We start from the raw sequence: 7,056 nt of genomic DNA, 5'->3' as shown, positions 1-7,056 counted from the left end.
GAGTAAGGGATGATCTTACAGGGGATGCCTTGAGGGCTGAATATTGTTTTTGAAAAGATCAAGTAGATCCATATATAGGTATAGGACACATTGAAAAAGTCACAAGAAAAATACAAGGCGAGGCATGCTCACCACATAATAGATAATTCTTTCAAGGTGGGAGACAAACTATGGTTACAGTAGAACAAGAAGAGGCTACAGGGTCCTAGTAAGAAAATAAATGCTTTATGGTATGGTCCCTTTGAGATATTGGAAATGGTGTGATATAATGTCAAAAGACTTAGTTTACATTCATACATACACATTTATCTTAGTTGTGAATTCAGAGAATCTGAATCTCTATGAGCCTTCCTTAGTAGACCAATAAGAGGAACAAGTCGTACCTTGTGTAGACGATTTGGCACCAAATGCTTAGGAAAAGTTTACAAAAGATACAATTTTATAGAAGAGGTCCACAACTACGAGACAAAGGAAGCATGACCTTTGGTATATTGGGTTGAAAGGGACAAGTTCTAGATAAATCTAAATGGTACACCCGAGAGAAGTTGGAGGAACATTTTCTTCACCTCATTCATTAGAAGATTTTGAGGACCAGAAGCCTCCCAAAATGGGGAGGTGTGATTTGGATTGGATCATTATATATTTTTTCATCCATATCGATGATTTTGGAGTGGGAAAAATGGAGGAATCAACTCACATGACCATTTTTACTAGCGACACCCTGTTTGGAAAATTAGGGTCTGAAACCTTCAAAGAGATTTTTGAGGCATTAAATAATTTTTTCTGTGGTTTAAAACTATGTTTATTTAGTGCCACACTATATTTTCATATTCTACACAGAGAGACCTTTGTAATGGTGTAAGCATCACCTCAATCAGAGTCTGTATGCAAAGGTCATGCCACTTAGAAGTTGACCTTCCTATTTTCCCCACTAGAATTTGAGATAATGCCACATCATCCCTCATAACTCATGGAAAAGGAAATATCCATTTGATTATGATGAAGAGGACCCTATAAGAGTCCACATTTTAACTCTGGCTAAGTTTTGATGTAGTAAAACGTAACCACTAGTAGGCATCAGACTTTGTTATGACTGGGACACTAGGAGGAAATGGGGTTCCATTCTTTTCAAGTGTAGCTTAGGGAGAGAGCACATAGAGAGGATTTGTTCGTTGTATTAACCCAAAGGCCACAAGCCATGCTCCTTCGTACTCACAACCATTTTTTATTCAAAGAAAGGGACTAAAATGGCATCAACTTCTAGTTACGTTCTCTCCCGAAATGGTTTCCCAGGTTATATCGTGTATCAAATCATGATTTGTGAGTTTTTATTTCCATGTTATCTATTTTATACATAATTATAATTTGCATGTTAATGAAATAAACATGAATTTATGGATCTATAAATCTAAAGAGAAATAAATCCCCATAGTGTAGATTCCATATTTTTAAGTATAATTTATCATGTTTGTTGTGACGAACTATCCAGTGGAGTATTCATGGTCGTTTACAGATCAAGGGGAGATGCTTAACGCTAGGGATTTTTGTTTTCGTGTCTTCACTAATACGCTCACTACGGGCACCCTCAAGTAAGACATTGTAGAACATTCCAAGTAGCGAACAATTCTAAATTTATTCATTGTTTCATTGAACAAGGATGTACACGCACTCTTCCAACACAAATAAAAGTATCATGTCACCTTGGAGGGGCTATGAGCCAGCAAGATCATGATGATATCATCATTTTACCAAATTTGTGTATTTTATTTTCATTATGTCTCGAGGGTCCTAGTTTAGCATCTAATTATCTTGTAACAGTTCTAGGTTTCACGTTCTAGGATTTCTAAATATTATATTTATTCACTACATGAAAAGGATGATAATATGAAAATTCGTATCTTCCCAAAGGAAAACAAGAATTCCCAAGAGGAAGTTATGGATGTAACCTGTAAATTCTTTGAAACTCCTAGTGAAAATGACTTGAACTTTTGGAAAATTTTGCAGATTTTCAAAGGAACGATCTAGGAAGATAGTCTATCTTAGATCTATTGGAAACTAATATTGAGAAGCTTTATAATGTCATTGTCATATTTTGACTTGACATGTATTGTGATTTTTCTTCAAATTAATCTAAAGTGATATCATTTGTGTGCATTCTTTGAGATTTTTTACTGCTAGTTAATTGACCGTACTATGAACTATATAGTATTTTATCACAATGTCCTAATTTTTGTGTCATTTATTTCTTCAAATAGTACTAGTTAGAATAATTAAGGAATACTTTTTACTTTCTCTAATTAGTTAGACCCTTAATGATGGGTAATTAACTAATTATTTCCTAGATTCAAATTTTTTTATGCTTATTCGGTCTCATCCTGTCCTCATTTCGTTTTCAACATAGTGTTAACTTAAAATAATTTATTTTGTTACAAGAAGATATTTTGTAGGTTAATTCATATATATTCTACTATTACGATCCTTCAATATCTCACAACACCCAAAAATAATCACAACCATTGGGCCAATATCTGGATGGATTTCTCATTCGAAATTGTGTGATGTCTAATTGGGACCTCACACTAGGGAGAATCACTTGTAATTGTTGTTGGATCATTCAGCTGTATCAACATACATATTTAGAAAGCTAATTTGGTTTTCCTACATTTCATCATTTTTACGCCATATTCAAATTCATTGTGGAAATACTTAATCAACCGTCCAAGTTAACAAATATCTATTTTTTTAAGTTGGAATTGCCACTAATGCTCATGACCATAATAATTTTGGACCCATGCCTACAAGCCTTCTTTCTAGGTTTACATTGCCACTAACACTCATGACCATCATTAGCTTGTGCAAACACCTACAAGCAATTTTGCTACTAATAATAGGCTAGGAAATTTTTTGATCGATCTAGAAAATTTAATTGGTATCATTTTAATACATGTGATATTGATTGAGTTTTATGAATTGTTGTTGAATATGATAGGACTTATTCACAATGGAATTGAATTTATGTTGAGCAACATAAAAACATGGATGAATATCATTGAAATTATGATTTAGTCTATTATGTACTAAATAAGTTCAATGATAACTTAGGATTGCATTTATCATGAGGGGTTAATATTTCCATCGATCAATATAGTAACATCCATTAGTATCATGCCATTTGATTTGATATTGATTAAGACATGTGAAGTTATTTAACTAAAGAAAATTTTATAAGTCAACAATGTGAGAAATATTTCAATCTTATTGCACAATCCATATATTAATTATGATCAAACTCATTCTCATTGCAATTAATCTACCATTTAAATAACGATCAATTTGATGTCGACCAATATGATATAAATTGACATCTGGTAATTATCCCAAATGGTTCATAATATTTCAATAAGAATATTTATTAGAATTACTATTGATATCTGTCAAATTACTATTGAGATTGAGTGTTATGACATTTTTATGTGTGAAAAGAACATAAATAACTTGTTTCCTAACTAAATGATGCTAATTCATGTGATTTTTATTTTTTGATATTAGTAGACAAAAAATGTCAGTTTATATATATATATATATATATGTTGTAGTTTTGTAGGTAAGGGAATTTTTATAATTGTGATGAGACATATTAGTTCATTCAACTACAAATATATTAATCCACATTATTTGGATTTTAATGATGGAGGTCAATCTTTTATTCTAATTAGATACTCGCTTTTGCTCATGTCTTGCATTACTCATTTGGTATGAGGAGCTTAGGATTAAATCCATTTTAATGATGACTATGCCTCAAATTCACAAGGAGTATGATAAAATCTTATTTAAAGATATAAAACACGTTAACATTATCATTATTGGTCCATAATGAATCCTTTAGGGTCTTCTCTCATTTCCAATCCTCTATACCACCACCTCATAAGTCCTCAGGAGAAGAAAATAAATAAAAGTAAATATGTCAACTTCACATAATGTGATTTGGATTGGATCATTGTATTGTTTTCCATCCATCTCAATGCGTTCAGAGTAGAAAAAATGGAGGAATCAACTCACGGGACCGTTTTTACTGGCAAGGCCCATTTGGCAAAATGGGGTCTGAAACATTTCAGGAGTGTTTTGAGGCATCAAATTCCCTTTTTGGGGGCTAAAAATTTTCATATTTAGCATTGCACCTTTTCATGCTATTATACACACGGATATCGTTCCAATAGTGCAAGAAACGCGTCAATCGAAGTTCATATGCAAAATTTATGTCGCTTAGAAGTTGATCTTCCTGTTTTCACACCTATAATTCGGGAGGATGTTGTGTCAATCCCCATTATTCATGGAAAAGGGGCTAGCCACGTGATTGCGTTGTAAAATAATCTACAAGGGTTTATATTGTAACTCTAGTTAAGAGTTGATATAGACAAACTTAACCACTAGTAGGCTATTGGGTTGTGCTATAACCAAACCACTAGGAGGAAGATGCATTTCGTTCTATTAAAAGAATTTTGTTCCATAGCTGAGAAAATATAGCCATGAGAGATCAAAGGTAGAGCACACAGATAGGATCTTTAGCAGCATAAGAGCCACAAGCCTTACTTCTTTGTATCTGCAACCATATTTCTAGATAGAGAAAGAAAGAAAGCAAAGCAACCTCACCTTCCAACTTGTGTCTTATGGGTGTGTGAGCTCTATTTTATTGTTCTTTATTTTTTTGCATAATTTCCATTTGCATGCATGCACTAATTAATTAAATGATGGATATATCTGTGATTTCATAATAATTAAATGTTGGCATCTCAGCAACCGCTTGCCGCTTGAATCCATGTGATTTAACAATATCCATAAACGTGTTGTTCATCACGAGAGATTGATTTGATGGGTTGACAAAAGACAAATATTGATTCCTCCACAATTCTTCTAGATAATCTTTGCAAACATCGAGATCACAAAAGTGTTTAGTAATTCCCATTCGTTACAAGGAAATAAAACAAATAAGGTAGAAGAAATCAGATTTGAAATTAGAGGGGAAGAAATTGTATTCTAAAATTGATTTTAATTATTAAGAAATCATCTAGAACAGGTAAACATTTTGAGGAAAATGAATTTTTATGGTAATTCCTTTCCATTTAATAAAATTTTATGTTATTTTCGTATCAAAACAATTTTAAAATAAGTTTTAATTAATTATTATAAAAAATAAATAAATTAAATTATGAAGATTTATACAAAGAAATAAAAAGATCTTCCTAAAACACTCCACCATTAAGTAACACTTTCAAACTTATTTAACCTTTAACATGGCAAAAACCATAATCAAGAAACGGACACATGTGGATCCTCGGACTCCTCTCGCAAATCCTGCCAAGGCATCCATGCAGAGCTGGCCCGATCCAAAAACTTCAACAACAATGGAACGCCCAATGTGAAGCAGCCATTAACTCAGAAATGGGAAGCTTGCAGGTAGAAGCAACCTCACTCAGGGAGGTGCTCAACAGATGCAGCCAGGGCTGCAGGCATCTTGAGAAAGTAATCTCTTCGCTGGAACAGATTCTCTCTACACATCACCGCGGAATTGCCAACGTGGAGCACAGGATTTCGTCACTGGGAACAGAAAGCATGTGAATGCACAACCAGCTCTTAAAATAATCTTGGTCCTCATCATCAAGTGCAAATATGTATATTTATGGTGTAGTTTTTAGTGCGATTTTTTGGAGGTTTTCTCATGGGTTTTTTCAGTCAAATTTCTCTAAATTACGGCAGCAATTTATTGAAATCGCAAGTTTGATAGGTAATTTCTGCACAATCAAAGTGTCCTAGGGTTTTTCAGGGTGTTGAATCCAAATATGCAGTTAAAAAACCATTTTAACTAATACAAATCAAGATTTAACCTCAATTTTTTCCGTCGAATTCCGTCACCAGAATCTCCAAAATCACACTAAATACAACTCCTATTTTTATTCTTTCATATATTTGCTTTTGGTCCTAATCATAAAGTGCAAATATGTATTTTTGTTGCTTCATTATATTTGTTGCCACACAAGCAGAGCAGCAGATGTCAGTCTTAAAGTAATCAAGTAACAACTCTATTTTGGAATCCATCTCCTTTCCTTGCATCTATGTGCTCTAGCTACCAAACCTCAGTAACAACTCTATTTTGGAATCCATCTCCTTTCCTTGCATCTATGTGCTCTGGCTACCAAGACTCCCTCCTTTTTAAGGAATTAATACAAAATACCTAATCTTGTTGAAAATTGCCCAATATTATTGAATCTTGCACTGTATGCCCACAGACTTGCCTCTCAAATTCCCATAATTGTTTAGATTAACCCTATCAATACTCTCACTCCCATTATGTTGGAGGCATTGAATACAGCCCATCGCGGAGATTCTTACACGATGATCTAAAATATATAAATATAATATTGATAAAATTTGTAAGTATCTTCTGTATAAATTAAAATATATAGATGATATAAAAACATATTTAAAAAATCTGATATATGTATATAGTTACCCACAAAATTTTCAAGTCCCAAGGCAAATCGCTATAAAATTTTCAAGTCCGAAGGCAAATAGCTATAAAGATGAAATTAATGTTATATCATTATATATATCCATAATTTGCTTAAGACTTCTCGCTCGCACTCATCTATCCATTCATCCAATACAGTAACACTACTACTATTATCTGTGTATAAACCACGAAGAAGAAAGAAAAGCTTTGCGTAGGTGTCTTCTGCAATCCAACGAACATTAAAACGCTTAACCAGGTGAGCTCAGGCGTTCCCCTTTTCCTCCTCCTTCAGGGGGCCACCTCCCCCGCTTATGACGCCCTTAAGAAGAACAAGGAATCAGGGACTTTTGTTTGCCTTCGTGCATGGACTTCCTGAACCGTTGGAGATAGCCGCAATATGAGATGCACCGCCAGGAGTTGATAGGTTGTTTCCACAATCCCGATGCGAAGCCATACAGCAAATGCTCCAGGAAGACCTCTTCATGGATTCTCATCATGAGGATTCTCATCATGAGGACGATGCATTTACTCAACGCCGCCGCCGCCGC

This window comes from Pinus tabuliformis, chromosome J (genome assembly GCF_031772625.1).
Source record: "Pinus tabuliformis cultivar Carrire ecotype Pingquan chromosome J, CPIR1, whole genome shotgun sequence".
NCBI classification, from domain to species: Eukaryota; Viridiplantae; Streptophyta; class Pinopsida; order Pinales; family Pinaceae; genus Pinus; species Pinus tabuliformis.
The sequence above is the reverse complement of the archived record's forward strand: the minus strand, read 5'-3'. Positions refer to the sequence as shown.